The sequence below is a fragment of the Rhipicephalus microplus genome, chromosome 8 (genome assembly GCF_043290135.1).
Source record: "Rhipicephalus microplus isolate Deutch F79 chromosome 8, USDA_Rmic, whole genome shotgun sequence".
Taxonomy (NCBI): domain Eukaryota; kingdom Metazoa; phylum Arthropoda; class Arachnida; order Ixodida; family Ixodidae; genus Rhipicephalus; species Rhipicephalus microplus.
In genome coordinates this window covers 43,935,420-43,962,742 of record NC_134707.1, presented here as the reverse complement: position 1 = coordinate 43,962,742, position 27,323 = coordinate 43,935,420, and the positions used below count along the sequence as shown (strand labels likewise).

The window sequence follows — 27,323 nt, the reverse complement described above, 5'->3', positions numbered from 1 at the left end:
ATATCCTGGTATGAGAAACCCGCAGGTCTCGGTCATTTGTTGAGTAGCCTGTTCGAAATCCTGCTTGTTCCTTTGGTTGATTGAATTCTAATGTTTTCTTTACTCTGTTAGCAATTACCTTTGTAAATAGCTTGTATACTACAGAGAGCAAGCTGATCGGCCTGTAATTCTTCAAGTTCTTGTCATCTCCTTTCTTATTTATTAAGATGATGTTAGCGTTTTTCCAAGACTCTGGTACTCTTCCCGTCAGGAGACACCTCGTAAACAGGGTGGCTAGTTTTTTTAACACAATCTGTCCTCCGTCTTTCAGCAGATCTGATGTTACCTGATCCTCACCAGCAGCTTTGCCTCTTTGCATGCTCTGCAAAGCTTTTCTGACTTCTTCTATCATTACTGGTGGGGTGTCATCTGGGTTACTGCTAGTTCTTATAGTATTAAGGTCGTGGTTGTCTCGGCTACTGTGCAGATCTCTGTAAAACTCCTCCGCTATTTTAACTATCCTATCCATACTGGTAGTTATTTTGCCTTCTTTGTCCCTTAGTGCATAAATCCGTCTTTTTCCTATCCCAAGTTTCCTCTTCACTGCTTTGACGCTTCCTCCGTTTTTCAGAGCGTGTTCAAATCTCTCCTTGTTATACCTTCTTACATCACATACTTTACGTCTATTAACCAACTTCGAAAGCTCTGCCAGTTCTGTTTTGTCTTTTGTACTTGACACTTTCATGATTTGGCGCTTCTTAATTAGGTTCTTCGTTTCCTGGGAAAGCTTGCCAGTATCCTGACTAACTACCCTGCCTCCAACTTCCACTGCACACTCTGTAATGATATTCGTCAGATTATCATTCATTGTACCTACGCTAAGGTTGGTTTCCTCACTAAGAGCCGAATATCTGTTCTGCAGCGACACTCTGAATTCCTGTACTTCCCCTCTCAGTGCTAGCTCATTGTTTGGCTTCTTGCGTATCAGTTTCTGTCGTTCCTTCTTCAAGTCTAGACGAATTCGAGACCGTACCATTCTATGGTCACTGCATCGTACCTTGCCAAACACTTCCACATATTGCACGATTACTAGGTGTGCAGTCATTATAAAGTCTATTTCGTTCTTATTTTTGCCATTAGGGCTCCTCCATGTCCACTTGCGGTTTTATCGTTTTCGGTAGAAGGTATTCAAAATCCGCCAATTATTGCGTTCTGCGAAGTCTACTAGTAGCTCTCCTCTGGCGTTTCTAGTGCCGATGCCATAATCTCCTACTGCCTGGTCTCCAGCCTGCTTCTTCCCTAACTTTGCATCAAAGTCACCCATCATTATAGTATACTGTGTTTTTACCTTACTCATTGCCAATTCCACGTCTTCAAAGAAGCTTTTAACTGAAGCGTCATCATGGCTGGATGTAGGCGCGTAAGCCTGTACTACCTTCATCTTGTATCTTTTATTCAGTTTAATTACTATACCTACCAGCCGTTCATTAATGCTATAGTATTCCTCTATGTTTCCAGCTATGTTTCTGTGAATTAGGAACCCCACTCCCAGTTCTCTTCTGTCTGCCAAGCCCCGATAGCAAAGGACGAGCCTATTCTGTAGCACAGTATAGGCCTCATCTGTCCTCCTAACCTCGCTGAGCACTATTATATCACATTTACCACTCTCTAGCTCCTCGAATACTACAGCTAGAATTCCATCACTAGATAAGGTTCTAGCGTTAAATGTTGCCAAGTTCAGGTTCCAATGGCGGCCCGTAGTGCAGAGATTCTTAGCACCCTCTGCTTCGTTGCAGATCTGACCGCCGCCATGGTGAGTTGCTTCGCAGCTGCTGGGGACTGAGGGTTGTGAGTTATTTCACGTATGCATATGGGAGGTAGTGGCCAGATACTGCACCAGGGTGGCCAATCCTTCTCTGGTGAGGGAGTGCGTTCCCGGCGGTGGTTACCGGTGAGGCTGCACCCCAGGCCTCTTAATGCAGTTCCATCAACACGCGGATTTTTTTTTTCCGGTTGGGAACTGCGCGGCACCGTGATTTGAGCGACGGACTCAATATATATATATATATATATATATATATATATATATATATATATATATATATATATATATATATATATATATATATATATGTGTGTGTGTGTGTGTGTGTGTGTGTGTGTAAACAAAGGGGAAGAAATAAAAAAGGGTGCAGGCCTAAGCACAGGAAAAGTGGGTTGGTGTAAAGAAAGTGACTTCGTATTCATTCACGCCGCAACAGGAAAAGAAAAAAAGATTCACTTTTTGGCGACATACCTTTGTCCTAGCTTGTGTTACGAGAACCCACATTTCTTGTGTACTTTGTAGAGGCCTCATGTGCTCGTAGACGTACCGTGCTAAGGCTTGATTCTCAAATCTGTTCGGATTTCTGTCTTCTATCCACCGACCGACTTCGAGGCTTCCTTTGATAAAGCTCAGCATCAATGTGATGACCAGCACTGAAGTGTCGGTTGTAGCCATATCCTGGTATGAGAAACCCGCAGTTGCCATAAGAATCCAGTTTCTGCATTCTGATCAGTGCTTCTCATTAGAGATGGTACTTTAGCGGAGATACACTGCGACATTTCCAGCAAATGTCCCCCGCCTAAGAAAATGCCTCCACAAATGCCAATGGTAACTTCTATATCCCATGATTTTCAAGTAAAACTACCACGCCTCATTCTCCATCTTTTCTTAGAAACCACGTTTATGCACCACGTTAGTGTAACAGTTGCCTGCTTGAATTATATTCAATCCTACTTATTATCCTGATCTCTAATGCCTGCACCAGGCGATTGTTTCAAGAATCACTTGTGCTCTGCTTAGTGACCGCATTCTAAAGACAGCGCACTGCTCCCTTGGTGGCTCTCAAGTATCTGCATCGAAAGAATCGTGATCGACACCTGCGTTATGAGGTCGTACACAAGAAGCCGTAAGCAGCTAAATACCAGTCTTTTGGCAGCTCTTGTTGTTTACATCAGTTGCGTTAGCTCATCTGCGAAAGTGCTTCCCCTAAAACAGTCACAGATCAATCAGAAGTACGAATGAATGAATTCGATAACCAAAAATATAATGGCATTGGAAGAATATAAGCAGCTAGAAATTCGCTGCATGCTCCTCAAAAACAAAAGATGCCCAAGGATGAACAAGTAAGGACGAACAGGTAATTACAAGTAAACATAGGGCAAACATGAACTCTAGCAATTGTTACTTCTACAAACCCCTACTATGTCTCTTCTAGTTAGCAATTGACATATTTCTCCATTGTGGCCGTGTAAGCTAAGTGAGCTTCGTGGTTTCAACAGCTTGATTACAGATTTTGCAGTGAGAGAACGAGACGTGCAAAACTCCCTTCAATTTATAAACTTGAGTGCATGGCCGACCATGCTTAGTATGTCGAAATCGGTGGTACAGATTCGAACTTAGGTGAAAGACAAAAAATCTTAAGAATGGGGGCGAAAGAAACTGGCTAAGGCACGTGAGATAAAAGTGTATTTGTTTGGGCGAGTCAGAAGCTGTTACGTTATTGTTACCGTATTTCCCAGTACTTAACAGATGCACACTTTAGATAATAGACTAGACATACAAAAGCGCAATTTTTCTATGATGTTTTGACTGAGTGAAGTCACGGCGTCCATTATCTACAGGCGCCGATTCTTGTCACTAAAATAGAACATAAGTTTGACTGTGCTCGGTTAAGACATCGTCCTGAGGCTGCCTTTTGTGAGAGCTACAAGACTTTTTAGGAAGACGACATACAATACGCTGTTAGTTTGTGGATGAGAACAATCTGGTAATCTGGTTGAATTTGTTTCTGTTTCCACAAGGCACCCCCCTTACTCCACGCGGCAGGCTGTTTGAGTTCCTAAAAAAAGGGTGAGAACTTGTTCCGCATTTGACGGTAAGCATTTAGAGGTCTGTTTTCTTCAGCGCTTATGCTTACAATAGAAACATTTTGTCCGAGCATTTTACATCACACAAAAAAGCATCTACTTAAGGTGAAGAATGTACGTTTGCAGCAGTATTGTGGCCCTTGTTTTCCTAAATGCAACATACAAACCTCCAGTTTTCAGTCGCACTTATAATGAAAAAACAATAGTGTGGTCTGTTTTATAGGCTTGGCCAACTGAGTTTTTTGACAAACATGCAGATGTAGATAAGCTCGTCGTTTTCCTCTCCTGAAGAGCCCACTAGTCCACCAACGTTTATGATCTCAATATCTTATTATCCAGGGTAATTTAAGAACAGAGCATATGTATTGTTTTTGTCGCATGAAACTTAATATTTATTAAGTTAGAAAAGTTATATGGTACAATTTTTTTCACCGTATCTATTGTATTCTAAGTAACGCAGAAGTATTTGCTTACAATTCGAAAGAAATATGCCGAAATAGGTAACAAAGTTGTGCCTCATTCGTTGGTATATTCTCTGTTATCCTATATTCATTGTTAAAGTTCCTGAAGAAAATTAGTTCGCCGAGTTGAGTAGGGTGAGCACAAACTCAAGGGTATGCGCTTTTCTATCAGACAGGTGGGTGCAAGGTGGGTGCACTGCAGGTACAACAATGACGGAAACAATACAGATTAGCATGTAAGTCTACGTAATCAACTGTGCTTGCATTTAACACTCTAAAGTGAGAACATTGTTGTTTGTATGTAATGCATTATCGAGTGTATTCTCGAATTGCAAGCAATAGCAAAGCTAAACACTGGTATCTAGAAGTTTGAGACAAGGCGTGTTATTGAACCATACTTGAGTCATTTTGCTGAGTCAAGCTCAGAGTTTCTGCACTAATTATTTGAAGTTTTCTGGACAAAATCTTAAAAGCACTTGTTTGGTTCCCTCGGTTTAGCGCTGTTGTAGGAAACGTGCTACATACCACTCAGTGTAGATCGGCTCTTTCGAACAGCTTTGCGAAGATAGACAACATGCTTTCGGTGTATTTTTAGTAGACGTGTCTCGGAACGGGAAGAAGAAGAATAGCTAAATTGATTGCTGCCTGATGATCTACATTTATAGCAGCTCCGTTTGGTACTGTTCGCAATTGAGACATATCTAATAGACAGCTGTGCCGAAACGACCCGGCATTGGCAAAGCGACAACCAGGCCATTGACGAACGCCGTGATGGCAACCGTCATTGCCTGCACCAGATCTGAACTGCCAAATCATTTACGTCGAGAGGAAGCACCTCAACCGCATACGTGATCTCGTAGGCTTTTCAACATGTGACTTGCGTTGTTGCTGAGGCACCGCTAATCTGCTATAGTACTATTTTGAAAAAACCAGCTGTGGTACAACTAGCTATGTTGTTCACTACCTGCATGTAACTTTGATTCTGACAGACTCGCGGGGCCATAATCTACAATTTACCAAAAGTTTTTGCCAAATACTTGATGGGCATCCGCTACTAAAACTTGGTTCGTTACATCTAATTGACGGCATCTTAACATTGAACAAACTATTCCTTAAACAAAACTCTTCACAGCTTTTGCCAAAAATAATTTATCTGCTGCTACCCTCGTAAGTTAAGGCGTTCCTGAAGGACCCGTACATTGCCCACTTATGTTTGTCACTTGCATTGATGACCTCACAGTATATGTATTCTCTAAAATCTACATCGATCAAAATGATTGTAAATTTTTTTGTCAACGTTTTTCGAGAAATCTCAAGCGTTCGATTTGCAAAAGGTTACTCCAAGAGTGATGCAACATTTAAGGAATGTAAGTGAGCTCTGATAATTGTATCTCTCTGCTTTCAGTGCCGCGAACAAGTACACACTTTGTTATAAAAAATGTCTGCCGTGGTAGTTTAACATGTTCCTTCTTCTACCTATCTCACCCTTTGAAGTTATTTAACCTCAGTAGCGCACATCCCTAGCATGATATCACTCCACTCACTAACACCACGATTGTGCCTTTATTACGTCATTTGCATTATGTTTCTCAAAACGCAAAACTATTGCTTGTCATTTTTCACCACGAATAAACTGAAAATTCACATCCGCCAATTTTGACCTGCCTCAAATATATTTCTTAAAATAACTTAACCCATGAATCACTTGAAAATTGAGCTGAAAGATTTACTCATTTGAAGTATTTATAAAGCATCAGTATATTGGCATGGAACACGAAATTCTGAAGCTGGCTACTAGCATGACCCTGCCATACGGCAATTATGAGTCTTTTTCACAAGGCTGTTTGAAAGCTCAATCGAAAAGCCATCATACACCTACTCCCTCCCCGTTTTGTCTTCGTTCACCTTGTCCTGCAGCAAGAAACTGAAGTGGTATTTCAAAAGACGCCACAGCCATCGCCTGTTTCTAAAAATTTGTCACCATTTTTTTTGCTTAAATAAATAAGACGTGACTTCAGGTTTATTTCTATGTGCACTCACCTATTTATTGTCTCTTGAAAGTAATCTTTAAGAAGTAAGAATGAAATTATATAAAATAGAATCTGGCTCCTAAAACCGTGAGATAAGGCACACAGCTCCACCATCAACGAACAGCATTCCGTGCCCTGTTCGGCACCTCAAAGTGTCATCGACTATCCGGTCACATGTTCGCTGAAATGTTGGCGCTCATTGCGTTCGTATCGTCAAGACGCTGTCTGTCGCCGCAGCATCTCGCGTTTGCTGGCTCAACCCGAGTCTTGTTTGAATGCCCCTATAGTAAAGAATAAAAAGCAGAACTGATCAAGGTGTGGTAGTTTTCATTGACTGCCAACGGCAATAATAAGTTAACTAACTTGATAGTATTTCGTGGTGCTGTTTGCGAAACTAACAAGAGAAAATCGACCGGAAGAAGCAGGGTTTGAAAACAGAGCTTAAGTGCTTATTTCATGATGTGAACAGCTGATACCTATACTTTTCTTTTAATGCATAACTGGATGCCACCTAATGACATTTGTCGTCGAACCCACACATCGTACGACGTGTCTGTGTTACCCCTAAAATTTCTCATTCCGCCAATCACTGTGTTACTCGTGAATTATGGAAGAGTTTTTCACGTTATTGTTGGTGTCTTTACCCATTTATTATTATGGACAAAGTGCGACGCTTGTACAATATTTCCTTTAGCCACAGCGCTGTGTCGAGGCGAGCACCATGCTATCAATAAAGAGGCCCTTCAACAAGTTATCACAACAATGATGGGGCGCATGGGTTTATCAACCAATGCGCGTGCTCAATTTTTTGTTTTGTTTGTGTGGTGTCGCGTGAAAGGCGAAGATATTTATGGCCGCCACAGCCGAAATTCAATGACGTGTCTTGCAGGTCAGCAGTTGAAAGTCTTGACTACTAGACCACTGAGGCGGGCACGTAACCATGCTGAGTGAACGAGGACCAGGTTGCATCTTTTACTTTATTACATGTCAAGATAGCCGAATGAAAGTATTATTGACTGAAAGAGTTCCGGCTGCACGGGACCACGCTGAGTGAACGAGGACCAGGTTGTATCTTTTACTTTATTACATGTCAAGATAGCCGAATGAAAGTATTTATGACGGAAAGAGTTCCGGCTGCTGCTGTGATGCCCTCCAGGACGCTTCCCCCCCTCTCGCAGTAACATATTTTCGGCTATGGCACTGGTCGACACCAAAATTTAGTGACCCTCCTTCTCAATCGAAGTAGGTGAACCGGAGGCAGCACAACTTCGGTGAAGCACTTCTCACGCATCTGAGGAAAGAAGAAAAACATCATTAAGTGGTCAAAGCGATATCGAAACTTCCATCGGTAAGCACAGAAAGGAACAAACAAAGAGTACTGGTGAACTTTTTTTGCGCTACAAAACATGGAAGAGGAAGAAACCCTGCGCATGCGTCCCAACTAGTCTCTCTATATAGAATGTTCAAATGCGAGGATAAATTTTATCGTCGTTACGATAATGCGCTGAAACACGATGGCCAGAGAAAATGAATTAGGAGCGCTTCGTAGATTTCCCGGGCTGGACATTGAAGGTATCTGCGAAAAATACGCGCCTGTTGAGAATAAGTCTGCTGCCATGATCGTCAAAGTAAATTATCAGTTTACATCCATTTTTAGCCTTCTGCTTAATACTCTGCTCCTTCAGATGTCTTTGCTGCTGCGATAGGAGCGCACCGATTGTGGCATCAATAGTGATTTCTAAGAGCCACGCAAACTCCACAGACATCGTTATGGCTGCGCCCATAAAATCTATGAAGATTTCACCATTCATTTCATTGGACAATCATGGTGAACTCACCGTGTAACGTGCTAACCTATCAGGGTAAGAGTTTTTGGAATAGCCAGGTCGCAATCATTTGGCTTTGTTTTTCTACCTTTTTGTGATTCGCATTTTCAAAGATGCATTTAAATTAGCACCTATGAAATAAACTCTCAAGTTTCAGTAAGCTTCGTGTCTTCGCTGTCGTCCCACCCTGCCAACAATATCAGTGTATGGGGCTGACTTTGCATCCCCCTCTTAGGTGAACGGACGAAGCGACTCCGCCCCTTCCTCTTCCCCACCCACAATCTTGTGCGTCGACCTATGCAAGTGCACCAGATGAAACAGATAAGATGAGGCCACCATCTGAGCTCAATGTTAAAGTAGTGGAAGCGCTATGAGAAGGTTTGGTCGCTTAGAGGGGGAAGTTATTCTTTCGCCCTTATAATTTGTTATCTGACACACATAATATTTACTATAAAACATCATGCCATGTACTTTATGTGTTTCATCGTGTATTGCGTCTGATAACCGTTAGTGTTCTAAAAGTATTAATAAGCAATTGCACGTTGTTCTGCTGATCGGTTCGGCTTCATTTAGAAGCGGCAGATGCGGCTATTTTGCGCAAAAAAAATATTTATTTATGCTCCCCTTCAACCCTTTCCTCGTTATTTTTTTGCAAAAATATCCGCATCGGTGGCTTTTAAATAAAGAATAATAAACCTTTCAAAGTCACCTATGTACGTTAGTCATAAAATACTTTAATTTAAAACCAGGGCAACGTTTAGTCGCAGTTGTCAGGCGCACGCATTGATGCCAGATGGTAGGTCAGCAAAACGTAAAATAAAATGTTGTCAACGCACGACAAACAACAGCAGATAGCCAAAATTCCTTATGCTCTACACTTCAGCCTCACTCATAATAATCTCTTATGGTGGCTTTGCGACGTAAACCCTACATATTAGGATAACTTTGACTGAAAGTATCACTCGCACACGTTCTGAATAAGTCTCAAAGGAGTTACCTCATTTCGGGTTTGAATAGTTTTTTTATACCAGAGGAAGGCCGAGAAAAATGTTACTTATTGTAGATTTCATGTTAAAAATGACAATAAAAATATTTAAAGAATCTGAACAAGACTACGTATATTTAGTGTCGTCTTTGCTTCGAAAAAATAGGGTGTCTGAAATTCATTATTCGTTCTCACTTTTAATTACATAAGTAATTATTACAAACTCACTAGACAGTTCGCCTATATTGATTGTTTGTCGATTCCTCTCAGAGTACATAACAGAACAACAGCACGCATATCTTTATAAGCACACACATATATTTACACATATACATTTATATGAATATATATACATGCATATAGGAACACATACACACGATTTAATACACATGTACACAACTAAAACGAGAAAAGAAATGACAAAATAAGCAACATGTAATAAGTAATAACACCACACTGTAAACTGAAACAAGCGAAAAAATGCACACTTCATATATCATAAAGGAACATACCGTGTTTTGGAAGAAAACAATAAATGTGATGTTATATACCGTTCCCCGCTGAACCTAGAGTGACAGAAAGTCATTAAATCGAGCATTTAAGTATGTCTATCAGAGCACTTGGTTCTGAAAATATGAATACGCTGATGCGGATACGCTTCTACCTATTATAACCATTATCATGACAAATAACCCTGATGTAAATACGCTCATATGTTCATAAGTGTAGGTCTGGATCCTGCTATCCCAACTGCCCCTCTCCATATGGTGACCTGTCCCATAGCTTTTTCTTCTGCCCAACTGCTAAACGATCCAGCCCTTCCCTTTAAATCACCACCTGGCTCGAGTGGATCGGCGCCGAAGGGGAAGACCAACGTCAGCTGGTTGCGCAAGTGGTCAAAATACTCAGCCGTTAGTATGCGGCTGATATAAAAATCTATTACTACTCTACGGCCATATGTAACATGACAGCTATTCCTCGTTGAAAAAATTCTGTGGTTTTTTTACCTTTATAAGGTTATATACTACTTGTAATTGAATAATGCGCGTGATATACTGCACGGTTTTGTTAAAGGGGTACAAATCCTGCGTCTGAGTTTGTAAAAATTTCTCTCTCATATATACCTTCAAACAGAGCACATATTATCTTTCTCCTGGATCACGAAGTTGTCCATTTTGAAAATTTGCCCATGGGTCAGCATGATGATACCCAGAACTCACCAGCTTGGCGGATTAATATACTGGATGGACGGATGGTGGGAATATGGTGAATGGATAGTACAGTTGGTGGGTGAACAGTGGAAATGATGGATAGACCATGACAATAACACACATGACAATAACGACATGGGTCGATGGTGAGCGATAAGAGTGGTGGGCAGGTGATGGGTATATGGTGGACATATGATGGGTGGATGATGGATGGACGATGGGTGGATATGCTAGTTGTTTGCTTGGGTACAGACGGTTGTTAATGATAAGCTTTGGCCGACGGAGTTATGAATTATTTGAGAAAAAGAGACATTCAACTTGAACTGATTACATTGATTGAACATTGATTGAAGACATTGATTGAACTGATTACAGACTACTTTCTACCACTGATTTTAACATGCTTACTTAGATGTCTGTCTACACAAGGCCAAGCATGCAGCCACATGTTACTGTAGCATGAAATCAATGAATGTCTCAAGCATGAAATATGTGTTCACTTGTTCTCCTAGCATTGATGCTTAACATGTACGCCTTGCTGGCCTACTTCATAGAGAAAGTTCTTAGGAACTTGAAGATTGGGTGCTAAGCCTTCAATATATAACGCTCGATATGACATGGTTCAAACAGTATCTTTGTCAGCTTCACTACTATTGTCAGGTCAGGCATCGGTATTTACCACCAAATGCCTTTTTGTTTTCTTTTTCAGCGCTTTTCATCTAGTTCATCACAAGATATAATTTCGTTAAAAAGCCACCGATATCACACCCCTTGCCTTTTGCATACGAAAAATTGGGCATAATGCACGTACCATGGGAAAGGATATCATGCGAAACATGCGTGTGGAAGGTGACTGCTGTATTTTTTTTGTGAGACGTTACGTACTAATGCTAGCAATATGTACAAACGTTATACGCATGAACATCAGTTGAAAAAGGGCCTGATTTATATAACTATATTGTTTACCGATCTTCATTGATGACAAAATAAACATCGTTGTTAGCTTAACGGAAAGACTGAGGCGCGAATGTAGCAACACAAGAAGTGATACGAACAAATATATATATATATATATATATATATATATATATATATTCAGTGAGAAAGTCGAGTTGGTCTGGTACGTATAAGAAAAGAAGCTGGTACACGTACGAGAAAGCGAGCAGTTCCTTTATAGAAATACGTTTGGGCCTTGCGCCGGCCGAAAGGTAATTCTATAAAGGAACTGCTTGCTTTCTCGAACATGTACCAAATTCTTTTTACTTTTCATATATATATATATATATATATATATATATATATATATATATATATATATATATATATATATATATATATATATATATATATATATATATATATATATATATATATATATATATATATATGAGATATAACAGACAGTAATGCCAAGGAATGTACAGGGGAAGTTATTAGAACCAATGGAATGTAAATAAGAAGAAAGAAGAAAGAAAAGTGGATGAAATAATTACCAACTGTGAGCAGGAATCGAAGCTACTACCTTCGAAGGTCGTAGGTTCAATTCCTGCTCACAGTCGGTAATTATTTCATCCACTTTTCTTTTCTTTCTTCTTTCTTCTTATTTACATTCCATTGGTTCTAATAATTCCCCTGTACATTCCTTGGCATTACTGTCTGTTATATCTCATTATTATTGTGTTAAAACACGGAAAAACGAGCCCTTAGGTATACACTTCTTTCCCTTATATATATATATATATATATATATATATATATATATATATCTTGTTACGTATCGTAGGGTAACTTAAGGGACTCGAAGCAATGGCTTGGACTCGAATGAACAGCTCAATCATGTTAAACTCTTGTTAACTGACACCGCCCTCGTGTGGTACAAGAACCACGAGTACATGTTGGTGACTTGAGATCGTTTTGTTGAAGAAGTGCAGAAGTGCTTCGGTGATTCGGACGCAAAGAAGAAACGCGCAGGACATACATTCTCACAGAGGGCACTGCTTCCATGAGAAACATGTACGACGTACATTGAAGAAATCTTGAAGCTGTGCAACATCGTGAATTTAAGGATGTCTGAAAAAGACAAGGTTGGACACGTTCTCGAGGGTATAGCCGAAGACGTGTACAATTCCTATTTAAGAAAGACTTCTTGAACTCCGTGTCCGACATGATGAAGCACTGTAGTACATTTGAATCTCTCAAGATGCGACGGGTTTCTCCGAAAGTAGGCCGCCTGTACAACGTCCCCACTGTAGCTAGAGTTGAAACAGTGCCGCCTAAAGACCTTGCTTTGACCATATGGCAGATCGTCAAAAAAGTGCTGCTTTGATGTCAGCAGACCTATCAGCACACCAGCATTTTTCAGGATGCGTACGCAAACGAACCAGAACGTGTGGGGACTCCTGTTTCTCTTCCACCATGATATCCATCGATCAATGCAGCAGACACTTATGAATATCCAGGCACACGGCAGGCGGGATTCCCATGTCAATTACCTCCAAACTACGAACGAAGTTTTCGCCCGCCTGTTTACCCAACATCGCCTGCCTACAGTGCCCCTGAAAAGCGGCACCTCTATCCCATGCCTTCCGAGAGGAGTCGCTACTCTGAGCAGCCACGTGCCCCACGACCAATTCCGGTGTGCTGCAACTGTGGCGTCCCCGGTAACACCGCACGATTTTTGACCACCGCCCATATGAGCGACAGTCTTCGTACATGTCTCACCAACCTTGCGACTATGCGCTCTCCACTTCACGGAAACCACGCGCACCTACCGGGTCACGCTACCCCTCGCCGGCCTCTGATCAAAATTTGACGCCACCACCAGCTCCACGTGCTCCCCGACCGCCGTCGCCCCGGCGACGCGTACAGACAACGCCGCCGGAAAACTAGTCGGCGCAGTCAGTGGGGGTGAGGCCGCGAGATCGCAGGTGCTATCTTTAGATATACCCCAATCAGCGTTTATGTTGATGAACAAAGTTCATGTAGTTGTCGATGGAGTGGCTACTATGGCACTTGTGGGGACAGGCGCGACAGTCTCGGTGTTTAGTGAAACTTTTAAGAACCTGCTAGGACCAAAAGTGATGTTTTGCCTGAACCGTGGAGTGACATTTCGTAGTGTAAGTGGTGACGCGTTTTTTCTGGTGGGATATTTTGCTGTGGACGTCTCGCTGTATGGCAAGGTGTTTTGCACAGAGTTCGCACATGACGTTATCTTGGGTATCGACTTCTTGTGTCAGGTTGGCGCAACTGTGTACTGCAGAAGTGGGCACCTTTCTATTGTCAGCGGCACTCGAGTTTGCACAGCTGAATTCTCCGGCAGTGTCCCATTCTCCGGCAGCGTCTACTTCTCCGGCAGCGTCTCCGGGCTCGCACGGGAAACGCTGCACTGCGTTAACGTGGACTCCGAGCCCTGAGCACGTCCACTCGGCGAGGTTGCCCATTGGTTCTTGAACATTCAAAAAAATTGCCCGCAGCTTCCCTCGGGGGAACACTGAGGAGGACGCAGAGCATATAATTGGTTAACGGGGTGTTAATTGGGCGTGGCATACTGCTTGGCGCGCTTCGCCGCTACCTCGGTGCGCTTGCGCTCGCGGGCAGCATCGGGATCGGCCTCTCGTCACCGACGCTTGCACTCGGCTTCCCGTTTTCGAAAGTCCGGGTCCTCTTGTCGACGCTTACGTTTCAAAGCGGCCGAATCCGGTGCTGCTGCTCGACGCTGACGTCTCTCAGCGACTTCACGTTCTCTAAGTTGGGAATCTTCCGCTCGACGCCGACGTTTACGTTCGGCGTCGCGAGCTCTTCTCCGCGCTGCCTTGTCTTCGGACGACGACTTGGTTGCGGTTCCGCCAACACTTTGGCCGGCGCTGGTCGAAGGAACGTCGATCATTGCAACCTCGGACGTCGACGCGCCATACAAACCAACCGACGAGCGGCAACTGAGCGAGCGAGCACCGACCTTGAGTATATATACAGCGCGACGGCGCATGCACTGTCAGCTGTCGAATGTTCGAGAAGGGGGAGAAGCGCAACGGCGCATGCGCGCGCGTCAGCTGCCGATGTTCGATGTTCTCGAAGCGCGACGGTGCATGCGCGCGCGTCAGCTGCCGATGTTCTCAAAGCGTGACGGCGCATGCGCGCTACATTATACAGCTAGCGAATGTTCGTGAAGAGGAGAAGCGCACGCGGTTTGTAGAGGAGGAAGGGTGCACAGATGGTGAAGGAGTGAAGCGCGCGCGGTGTGTAGAGGAGGAAGGGATGCAGAGATGGTGGAAGAAGGAGGAGGAAGCTTGCGGATGGCGCCGCACTACAAGCCTCGAGTATTAGATGCTCCGCATCTAAAAACAATAGTGAAACTTCGAGCCGGGACTGCATAGCAACGCATCGCCAGAGAGAGGAGCCGAGATTCGAGCCGGGATCGCAGAGCAACGCATCGCAAAGCGAGCCGAGACGCGAGTGGCATCGGACGTAGCCGATCGAGCTCCTGCACCGAGCCCAGTTTCCTTATACATGTAACCACTGCCGATTCACCTGTAACTTAGCACAATACAGTTTTTCTTAAAGTTTGAACCTTGCCTTGACTACCTTCATTCGGACATCGCTGACATGGCGGAGCCGACAGGATGTGAATTGACCGAGCTGCATGCAGAGGAGGAAACGACGCCACGAGAAGGAGCGACGCCACGCCGTACATCGTCTCGGGACTCCGAAACGACCATCGTCGAGAGCGTGTTCACGACCCTGGACCACAGCACGATGACCAATGCAACGAAAAAGCAACTCATCGATGATGAGAGCACGAGGTCTACGGTGCTCCGGACGAAAGGACGATCTCATCGCAAGAATCATCCGCGACAACATCCCTAGCCAAGCCCTAGAGCCGACGGACTCGTCAACGAAGGACCAAGCTGCCTACGACGACGACAGGCAGGCGCACCTGGAGACACTGTCCGCCGGCAACGCGAGGCTTTGCGCTGAACTGAGCAGCCTGTGAGCCCAGCTTAACCGTGCGACCATGAGTGAACGTGAGACATTGGACGAAGCCCATCAGAACGCTTCACTGCCAACGGAACGGGTGACGACTTCAACCCTCGGGCTGCACCATTCCGTCCCTGCTGACATAACAATGTCCTCGGGTTCGACGCGGCCACCGTCACTGAACGACGGCACCAACCAAGACATGGCACGCCCCGCCGCGCCGACCGTTTCAACGCATGAGGGAGAACCTTCCATGGCCCAGATCCTCACCGCGCTCGTGAACACACAAGCCCTGCTCGCCAACACGCTGTCGAGAGGTCCACCGACAACGAGCCCGATCCATCCGCGACAACATCCCTAGCCAAGCCCTAGAGCCGACGGACTCGTCAACGAAGGACCAAGCTGCCTACGACGACGACAGGCAGGCGCACCTGGAGACACTGTCCGCCGGCAACGCGAGGCTTTGCGCTGAACTGAGCAGCCTGTGAGCCCAGCTTAACCGTGCGACCATGAGTGAACGTGAGACATTGGACGAAGCCCATCAGAACGCTTCACTGCCAACGGAACGGGTGACGACTTCAACCCTCGGGCTGCACCATTCCGTCCCTGCTGACATAACAATGTCCTCGGGTTCGACGCGGCCACCGTCACTGAACGACGGCACCAACCAAGACATGGCACGCCCCGCCGCGCCGACCGTTTCAACGCATGAGGGAGAACCTTCCATGGCCCAGATCCTCACCGCGCTCGTGAACACACAAGCCCTGCTCGCCAACACGCTGTCGAGAGGTCCACCGACAACGAGCCCGATCCAGATTAATTCTACAAGCGACACGTCATCCTCAATTCCCTTGTTCGATGGGACGCCGCAACAAAGTGCTCACGAATGGATTAAGCAAGTGGAGAGAATCGCAGCGCTCGCCCACTGGACGCCATCGCTGACGTTGGTGACAGCAGCAAGCCGCTTGACGGGATCTACCAAGGATTGGCACAGCGCCTACGGCTCACAGTATGACACCTGGTAGCAATGGAAAGAAGCGCTCATTCTCCGATTCAAACGAAAGCTGACAATGCAGGATTTCCTCGAACTGCAGACGAGGCGACGCCTTCAGAGCCACGAGACCATCGTCGAGTACATGTACTCAAAGAACGCCATTCTGAACAAGGCGCCGTACCGTTTAGCAGAGGAAGAACGAATTTCCCTCATTCTCAACGGCATCGAGGACGACACATGGGCCAACCCACTCGCAGCGCAGCTGTGCGGCACAGTAACCGAACTCATTGACAGAGCGGCTTTGCTCGACGCCAGGCGTCGCACGACCGTGTGTGCCGAGAACGTCAAGAAACCGTCATCGTCTACAGCGAGCCGTGGTCAGGGTTCGAACCAGCGGGTGCCAGCCAGCAGCTCTGCCAACTTGCCGAAGGCCAACCCACGCAGCGATTTCTCGGGAGGTCCACACCCATGGCCCATCCCTGCTCGTTCGTGCTTCAACTGCGGCGACATCGGTCACCTGTCCCGTGATTGTAGAAAGCCGAAAACGCCAGCAACAATCAGAGCGGACAAGAAAGGAGCGAAGAGGGACAATAGCAGCCACGAAACAGGGACTACGTCACCTAGGCAAGCGAACTGTTTTTTGCATTCGACGGGCGGCACATTACCAATAGTGTCCGGTACTGCTAACAACCCACCCGTCCGCGTGTGCATTGACAGTGGCGCCAACTTATCCATCATGACTGCCAATGCCTTGACGGACGACATTCCCACGCACGCATGGGTATCGCGCGAGAACATTGAAGTTCTCAACCGCAGCATATGCCCAACTCTCACTGCAACACTTGATGTGACACTGGGCACCACGGATGTGCGACTCGAAGTCGTCGTGGTAACGGAACTGCCCAGCGCCATCGACCTGATTCCGGGATCAGACTGGCGACGAGTCGCGAACGTCGATGTAACGTTTCACACGTCAAACGATGTGACTATTGTTCCAGTCGAGCCCTCCGGAAAATTTTCGTCGTCCGAAGTGCCACCCCTGAAACAAGGCACACAACACCGTGCCGGGGAAACGCTGATTGCGACGTTCTGCCGGCACTCGGACGAGAGTGTTTCCAAAGACGAAGGGTACGTGTGCCTCAACACGAAATGTCCCGCACCCGACGAAGACTTCACGAGTCTAGCCGAAGACGCCACATGGAAGATAATGAAGGATGCCATCGAGGCAGATAGGGAACAACTTCACGATATTCTGTTAAGGCATCACCAAGCGTTCACTTCCAAAGGCGACACTTTGGGCATGTGTCCTCACACTGAACACAGCATCGAACTCAGAGACAATATACTATGTCATCGAGGCCGTACAGGTGCTCACCGGCTGATCGCAAGTTCATCCGAGAACAGGTGAATGACTACCTCTCCAAGGGCATCATAAGGCCGAGCGAAGGCGAGTACGGTGCTCCAACGATAGTCGTCGACCAACCGCGCCACCTGACGACTCCGCGAAGAATGGTACACGACTATCGCAAGCTCAACGAGATAACCATCAACCCTTCTTATCCAATGCCTGTCATGGAAGACGTTATTGACGATGTCATGCGCGACGGATCGGCTTACTTCACTGTGTTGGACGTGAGGACGATATTTCTGACTATACGAATGAAGCCGGACGACGTACACAAGACCGCATTCGTCACTCCAGATGGAAAGTACGAATACTTTCGAATGGCCTTTGGGTATTGTAAGGCCCCTCAGACCATGCAAAGAGTCATGCGTCGCACGTTCGATGGCTTATCTAGGACAGCTACGTACATGGACGATGTCGGGCAGGGAGCTACAACAGTGAGGGAGGCTTTGGACTTGCTGAACGAAGCACTCAGGAGAGTCGTGATCAACGGCTTGAAGATGGATCTCCTGAAATGCCAATGGATTCAAGAGAAGTATCTTTCCTGGGTAACGTGATCTTCGCCGAAGGACGAACACTGGACGAATCCAAAGTTGCCGCTGTCGAGAAGTTCGAGCCGCATCGCAACGCAAAGAAGCTGTACTCCTTCCTGCAGTTCGCTAACCACTACAGGAAGTTCATACCAGAGTTTGCAAAGGTCACGCGCAAGCTACGGCACCTTCTGGCGAAGGACGTTCCTTTCGTATAGATTGACGCATGAAGCAACCGTCAACGCCATAAAACACGCCTTGAAGAACCCGCCGATTTTGACGAGCTTCCGCTCAGGCTGCCCGACTAACGTTCACGTCGACGCTTCGCGAACCGGGCTGGGTGCGGTGCTTTCTCAAACTCAAGACGGAAAGGAGCGAAACATAGAGTGCACAAGCAGACCACTAAACGAGCACGATCGTGGTCTACACTCTAATATGCTCGAGTGCATGGCGCTCCACTGGGCGATCACTTAGAAGTTTTCGTTCTACCTGAGAGGAGGCCCTCGTTTTACAGTGTTCCCGGACAACTTCAGCTTGTCATACCTTGTCCAGAAGGGAGCCAGCAACCGCAGATTTGCGAGGTGGAGGCTCGACTTAGCAGAGTACACCTTCGACGTCAAGCATAAGCCAGGACGCCTGAACTCCGCTGCTGACGCACTCTCGAGGCAGTCGGAATCTGCAGAGGCTTTCGACCAGGGCGTTTCGACCCGAGACCTCCACTGCTACGCAGTAATGGTCGGCAAACACAGTCGCCTACGCGAGTTTCAGGAGAGGGATACTGACTGCAGAAGATTTCGGGAGGAGGCCAAGCACAAATCTTCAGACTACGACATCGAAAACGACATACTGGTGAAGAAATCTCTCGAGGCAGGACGGGTCCGTCGGAGGGTGATCATTGCCGCTGCCCTCCGAAGGAGTGTGATGATCGTTTTTCACGACAACGGCCACCTAGGCGTATAGAAGACAAGAGACCTGATCCAGCAAAAGTACTGTGGCCATCGATGAGAAAAGACGTACGCGAGTATGTTGACTCCAGCCACACGTGCCAGACTATCAACACCCGCACGACACGGAATGAAGGTTGCCTCATCCCACGCGATATTCCTACTGAACCAAACGCGGTGATATCCCTGGATCACATGGGTCCGCTAAACGAGAAGGCAGACCACATCCTCGTGTGTATCGACCACGCCACTAAATACATGGACGCCGTGGCCGTACCGAGCACTTCGTCGACGCACTACCTTGACTTCATGACAAACCGGTGGATTCCGCGATTTGGAGTTCCCAGCGTCATTATTACGGACCAAGCCAAGGGATTCGTGAACAAGAAAACCAACCAATTCCATCACAGACTGAGAATTGCTCATCAGATCTCCCCACCGTACTGGCCACAATCAAACGGACTGATTGAGCGAATGGTAGGAAAATTGAAAGAGGAGCTACGCAAAATGCTAAACAACAAGGACAAATGGCAGAAGGAACTATCCGGAGCAACGCTAGCAATCAACGCCACGAAGCATCGTCGCAGTGGCCATAGCCCATTTCGACTCATGCACGGCTACGACCCAAAACTGCCAGCAGAGCTCAACCTCGCCTCAGTCGAGGGAGACATCGACGAGTCTCATAGACTGCACGACTTGGCAAGGGGACGTGCGGAGACAAGAGAGAGGCTACTGCAGAGTCAGCGCAAAACAACGGTCCGATACGACAAGAAGCGGCGAACTCCGAGGTTCATAACGGGAGACCTCGTCCTGCTTGAGTTGAGCGCTCGAGGTACATTAGATCCTCGCTATGAAGGTCCGTTCGAGATAACGGGCCTCGTCGGAGGAAACAGGGCCGAGATTCAAAGAGTACCCTACACACCGGACATGATCAACCAAAAAATCATCAACGTGGAGCAGCTTCGTAGATATGAGGAGCCGCTCCTAGAAGTTACAGAACCATCGCCATCTAACGACACGCACGCCTGAGGACAGGCGCAATTTTCGGGAGGGCGGTGTCAGCGGCACTCGAGTTCGCACAGCTGAATTCTCCGGCAGCGTCCCATTCACCAGCAGCGTCTCCTTCTCCGGCAGCGTCTCCCTGCTTCCACGAAAAACGCTGCACTGCGTTAACGTGGACTCCGAGCCCTGAGCGCGTCCACTCGGCGCGGTTGCCTATTAGTTCAACGAACATTCAGAAAACAAAAGTGAACCTTCGAACCGGGACTGCATAGCAACGCATCGCCAGAGAGAGTAGCCGAGATTCGAGCAGGGACCGCAGAGCAACGCATCGCAGAGCGAGCCGAGATGTGAGTGGCGTCGGACGTAGCCGATCGAGCTCCTGCACCGAGCCCAATTTCCTTATACATGTAACCACTGCCGATTAACCTGTAACTTAGCACAGTACAGTTTTTCTTAAAATTTGAACCTTGCCTTGACTACCTTCATTCGGACATCGCTGACACTATACATGGAACCTTCCCAAGGGCGCTACTGGAAAATTCCTGTCCGGAGGAATGGATCTTTTTCGTCTCTGTGGACACAGTCGTTCTTGCATTTTCTGCTGTGTGTGTTCCCGTGATATGCTCTAGTAACAACTGTGGCACGTTTTACGCTACGCTTGAACTGATCCCCTTGGTATGCCTGAAAAAGAACATCTTCATTCCTCACTGTATAGTGTCAGTCCTTGATGAACGGGCAGGTGTGCGGACAAATAACAGTTCCATAGGGCCTGCAGTTTTGCTAGGTGGCATGAAACTTGCAGTATTTGGACCCTAATCATCTACGACGCTGGTTGCGCTTGTTGATGCTACAAGCCAAAAGGAAACTAGGCTTGGAAGGTTCAGAGGATGCCAAATTGCTACAAATGGTCAGCAAGTCACTTGACCAAAGCGAACTTCGTACACTGTGTGACGTTCTATCTAAGCACTCGAAAGTGTTCGATTTTTCTAAAAACGTTCAAAGGCCCTTAACCCCAGCGTCCCGGATACGTCACCAGATCTACACCGAGTCGGCGAATTCCATTAGGCAGAAACCTTACCGAGTGGCATTATCGGAGCGCAAGATCATCGACGAGCAAGTCTAAGAAATGCTCGGGAAGGGAATAATACAAGAATCTGCAAGCCCGTCGGCTGCTCCCGTCATTCTAGTGAGGAAGAAGGATGGTACGTGGAAATTTTGCGTTGACTACCGCCGACTGAATTCTGTTACCAAAAAAGACGTCTATTCACTGCCTCGCATCGATGACGCTCTAGACTGCCTGCATTCCACGTCCTACTTTTCATCCGTTGACCTGAGATCAAGTTACTGGCAAATTCCGATGCACGCAGCTGACAAAAAAAAGACAGCATTAGTTACAACCGATAGACTTTACGAGTTGGGTGTTATGCCATTCGGGTTATGTAATGCTCCTGCGACATTCAAAAGATTTATGGACTCTATATTGCGTGGTTTAAAATGGCATATATGCTGTGTTACCTTGAAGATGTCGTAATTTTTGGACGTACGTTTGAGGAGCACAATACCTGCCTAGACCTCGTGCTCAACTGCATTGAAAAAGCTGGCCTTGTATTGGATTCAAAAAAGTGCCACTTTGGCGAGCGACAGACATTGGTGTTGGCATAATTCGTCGACAATGATGGCATTACACCTGACTCACAAAAGACAGCGGCCGTTGAATCGTTCGAGCGTCCTAAATCTGTGAAACAACTGCGTAGCTTCATCGGGCTGTGCACGTTATTCCGCCAGTTCATACCCAGGTCTGTGGATGTCGTTCAACCCCTGACAGGACTTCTACGCAAGAACAGCGCGTTTCAGTGGACCTCCGAGTGTGATGCCACTTTTCACCAGCTGAAGTGCTTGTGAACTTCGCAGGCAATAATTCGGCACTTCTATCCTTCGTCGCCCACGGAAATTCACACAGACGCAAGTGGCATCGGTATCGGTGCCGTTCTCGTTCAGCGTTCTGGCAAGAAGGAACACGTTGTGACGTACTGAAGTCGTTCTTTAAGCAAGCCTGAACGCAACTACACAGTGACCGAACAGGAATGCCTATAGCGGTAGTATTTGCCGTACGACGGTTTCGCTCATACATATATGATCGCCCGTTCACTATCGTCACAGATAATCATTCCCTGTGTTGTCTGGTCAACCTTCGTGACCCATCCGGCCGCCTCGCACGATGGGCCATTTGTTTGCAAGAATATGTCTTCACTATTTCATACAAAACTGGCCGTCTACACGCTAATGTGGATTGCCTCTCCAGGATGCTGCTACCGACAACAGATTGTGAAGCCGATAACTTTGACCACCTTATCGCTTCTGTGTCTTCTGGCTTTCCTGATGCCGTGACTTTCGCCGCTGAGCGGCGTAATGACCCAAACATGAAAGATCTCTTCTCTGGAGCAAGAAAGTCATTAAGTGAATGCCGAGTCAGCGTCCGAAATGGTCTACTTTACCAGAGAAACTTGTCCACGATGGGCGCCCACTTTCTGCTGGTTGTTCCTGCGTCCCTCCAAACGTCTGTTTTGCGTCTCACGCATGATGACTCCACCTCCGGCCATATAGAAACTGCACGAACACTTAGTCGCATGAAAGAGCGGTTCTATTGGTTGAAAATGAGCAAGACAATTCAAAACTACGTGGCCAGCCGTACGCAAAGTGAGAGCCACAAGCGGCTCACCACTGGTCCAGTTGGTCACCTGCAACCCGTAAAGCCTCACGGTTCCCCTTTTGAAAAGGCTGGCATTGATCTGATGGGATCATTTCCGCGCTCCTCAAAAAGTAGCCGGTGGATAAATGTGTGCGCCGACTACCTGACGCGGTACTGCGTGACGACTACCTTATCCTCCACCTCGGCAGTCCAAGTTTCAGAGTTACTATTGCATTCAGTCATTCTCCGACACGGCCCACCTCGCGTGATAATAAGTTACCGTAGACGACAATTTACCGCTGATATTGTGGAATCATTGCTTCTTTTTTGTGCCTTAAAACTCCAACACAAAACTGCGTACTATCCACAAACTTACGGCCTCACCAAGCGCACAAACCGAACGTTCATCAAAATGTTGTCAATGTACGTCACCTCCGACCACAAAAACTGGGATGAAGTATTACCATTCAACACGTACGCCTTCAACATGGCAAAACACGAAACGACAGGCTACAGCCCTTTCTATCTGCTCTACGCTCGCTCACCTCGCCATACGCTGGACACTATCTTTCCTTTTGCCGTTCATGACGATTTAACAATTGCGGAAACTGTGTGTCGCGCCAAAAAGACACGTCGACTTGCCTGCTTACGTACACTGGAAGCACAAGAGTCCTCCAAAACTCGCTGCGACAGTCAACACCGGCATGTAATTTATGCCCCCAGTGATCTAGTGTGGGTGTGGACTACAATATGCAGACGGGGCTTGAGCCAAAAGCTACTGGCACACTACGCTGGTCCGTTCGTGATACTCCAACGTCTCAGGGAGGTCAGCTATTAAAGTGCACGTGTCACCACTAGTGGCTTACGTTCATGCCAGACAGTGGTGACGCATGTTGCCCGCCTGAAGCCTTTTACACGAAGGATACAAGAAGCGCGGGTAGAAAAGGAAGACGACGTTGCTTCTACTGCGATTCCCCTGAGTGGGTACGAGCCATATTGATGGAATGGTGATCATCATGATACTGTGATCGCGGACACTGTGCGCATTAAAACCCCACCCCTTAAGTTACCTTACCATACGTACCAATATATATATATATATATATATATATATATATATATATATATATATATATATATATATATATATATATATATATATATATATATATATATATATATATATATATATATATATATATATATATATATATATATATATATATATGTATATATATATACATACATACATATATATATATATATATATATATATATATATATATATATATATATACAGCGAGAGAGAGAGTGAGAGCGAAACACAACTTAGCGGTTGTCCAAATTTTATTTCCAACGGTTTCGATCAGTGCCCTGGTCCTGATTAAGGAACTTGTTCGCATACCCTCACGAAAACCAGTCTACTGCTCAAAACCATTGGAACTAAAATTATTACAACGCTAAATACTGCCTCGTCTCTTCCCAAGTACGTTTCGCCCATTAGAAAAACTTCGGTATTGAATGCACGAAACACTCTTTTGAACATACCTTCCATCTGGCTCGCGTTACGAGAAAAGTAACGCCGTGAACAATCAGACCCCTTTTAACCATGTAGGCGTATTCCACGAGGGCGTGGGTCTCATGTGTGTTTGGTGGTATGACTTCAGTCCATCCGCCAGCTTCAAAGCTTTCTGTACAAAAGCTCACCAGTAATGCAATGAACAGCATTGAAGCATCAACTGCAGCCATATCCTGATTCGCTCAACCTGCAGTTGCCACAGAGATAAAAATCAGATTGAGCGGTCTTCAATAACATAAAAATTTACAAGGGTGACATTCGCAATACATTCTCCGATTCTCATAATTAAAGAAAGTAGTGCTTTTTTACCATAGCATGGATTTTTTGGTAATTTTATATTACTAATACATTGCATTGAACTGTAATGATGCCGTGAAAATTAGTAATATTTACTGTGCCGGTGCTCTGTTTATTCGCAACATATAAAACTTCACTTTATATCCGAATGACGTATAGCCACAATTTCGCACTATTTTCTTTTTCGGGCCTTTCAAATTGAGGTGCTTCGAGAACATGCAAAGCACCTTATAAGTAACACATCCTGTATCCTTGAGGAACCCCGACAGCAAATCTGAAACAACTGAAGTCCCAGATAAAAACAGGGTTAGGTTTATATTTGCTCATCGAAAGGGGAAAAAAGGGCCGCTGCTGAGTCCTCACATGATCACTTAGAGCACTTCAACGCGTAGACTTTCTCTCTCACAACTGACATAGGAACTCAACAGCCTGTAAAGTGTGCAGCAATGCAACAGATTAGTTTTCATAAAACGTCGATAATTGAACCAAAGGCTCAAAACGGTAAACTGGTTGCGTGCTGGCGAGCATAGGGAGGGCAGTTTCCGCTGCAGTTTTTCAAGGATCTTGCTGAAGACCTCACTCATGCATTGCACGTTCCAAGAAGGTGAGCTTTTTGTGCACGAAGTTTCACAATACCAGCCCGACGGTTAGTCAATATTTCTTGATACCCCGTAAGACTGTCTGAAGCCGGGTACAACCATTGCATTTCGCCATAACAAAATTTACAGTTCGTTTTCTCTCGGCGAAGTCAACTTGGCAGCAGCTATCTTCAAATTGATCGACTGGAATAGAAACACCTCCCATTCCACAGCTGGTACATGGTGTCACCTATCGGTTGAGCGCGATATAAAGCGTACACAATCATCTTGTTCACTCCGGTGTGATCAACGTATAGCCACAAGTATTCATCTGTATTACATGTGGTGCATTTTAGGGACGCGGATGATAATACCCTGTCGTATACCGTCACCAGCACACTACGTAACGCTGGCCAAACTCGGTATAACAAAGCCATTTGTAATATACTTTGTGTGATCTCGGGCCTAATAAAAGTCCTGTTTTGACGGGCGAAGCTCGCCTTAGCCTAAGCTTGTCACGAGAAACTGGTCAGACGTATAAAGAGACAGACAGACGGACGTACGGATGGACGGACAGATGGTTGGACGGATGGACACAGCGAAAGGTAGAGAGGTAGAAAAAATGAGAGGTTTTGATTGTGTTAGTCTAACGCCTCTTCCTCCATATGACAGGAAACACACTTTATGAAACGTTTTGTGGCACTTCACTTCCTATGTTGCTGTCGATGATCAGTATGCACATTTGAGAAAGCCAACGTGTACCATACATTCCCAGTCTTTCAATAAGGTGAGAAGTTGGCGCTTGTTCGGAAATCCAGTGCTTCGTATGTAAATTTGCTTCATCGTGGCCACATGTCAGTTCACAAATGGTACCTACTTACCGAGGGGGTGACTGCACGCTGTTATTCTTCGAAACATGATGTCACTCAAGAACCAGTGCTTGTGTTTGTCCATCATTATTATCCGTCACCGTTATTCATAACGTTGAGGTTGTCCAGGGGCCTCTTGGTGACTGCGTGCCCAAAGTCTCACGCTCCTTTCAATTCAAATACGTGGCGACGGGGGAACATAGAAAGGGGGGAGACTACAGAATAATATTAGCTGTTGGTTCTCGGAAATAAGACTCTCTGCTATTATTCTGTGAACCTCGTCTGACAATTATTGAGGGTATACTTTTCCTTATATTAGCTCGAAGACAGACACCAATCGCGTTTGATGAATGCTGTCTCTATAAAACTATGCAATAAAATGTTGTAGACATGATCTGGCAATCACAGCAATGTATATTTTCACGCTCTGACCTCACAGACAAAAGCCAAGTGCATGTGATGAATGCTAGCTGAACCGAAGTGATACATTGGTAATTGTGCATATTGAGCTATGTACGAGTAGACTTTCCCTTGAGCAATTCAGTAGTTTTGAATAACACTTACGTGCATAGTTTCCTGTTGACGCATGAAAGTGCAATAATTACGTTAAAGTAAATAAATCAACCCAGCATCCGAAGCATTTGCTACTGTTACTGCGAATGAACACACGAATCATGGCACATCCATTGCTTCGAAGCTTTTCATATTCGTACCACCTACGCCCAAACTGTTTATGTCGAGTGGCAAATATTGAGTGATCTCTCGATGCTAACAGCTTTGGCGTTTCAAGCAGCGTGCATGTCTCCTAATTTCTTATCTACTGCAGATAACCGTTAATCTCAAATGCAGGGATTGAATGCGTGATTAAGGTCTCACCCCTGTATTCAGAAACGCTCCTCGACACGAATTCCATCCATCCCTTGACTGAGTTGAGCACTGCGCCACTGCTTGACTAAAATTGGTGCTGTGCTTGTCACCAATCGCTGAAGAATATTGCCGATATGCAGTGACTTGGTCTCCCTATAGACAGCGCTCCCACTGACTTTTTCAAGTCAAGG

At 45.8% G+C, this 27,323-nt stretch overlaps 1 long non-coding RNA gene across 1 annotated transcript; it reads right to left on the bottom strand.

Moving 5' to 3' along the window:
- Nucleotides 1-7,340: 7,340 nt before the first annotated feature.
- Nucleotides 7,341-26,537, bottom strand: LOC142768976 (uncharacterized). The gene is made up of 4 exons (XR_012885589.1): nt 26,278-26,537; nt 24,491-24,708; nt 9,706-9,759; nt 7,341-7,673 (listed from the first exon to the last, which is right to left on the bottom strand). It is a non-coding gene; the product is annotated as an uncharacterized LOC142768976 (long non-coding RNA).
- Nucleotides 26,538-27,323: the final 786 nt, after the last annotated feature.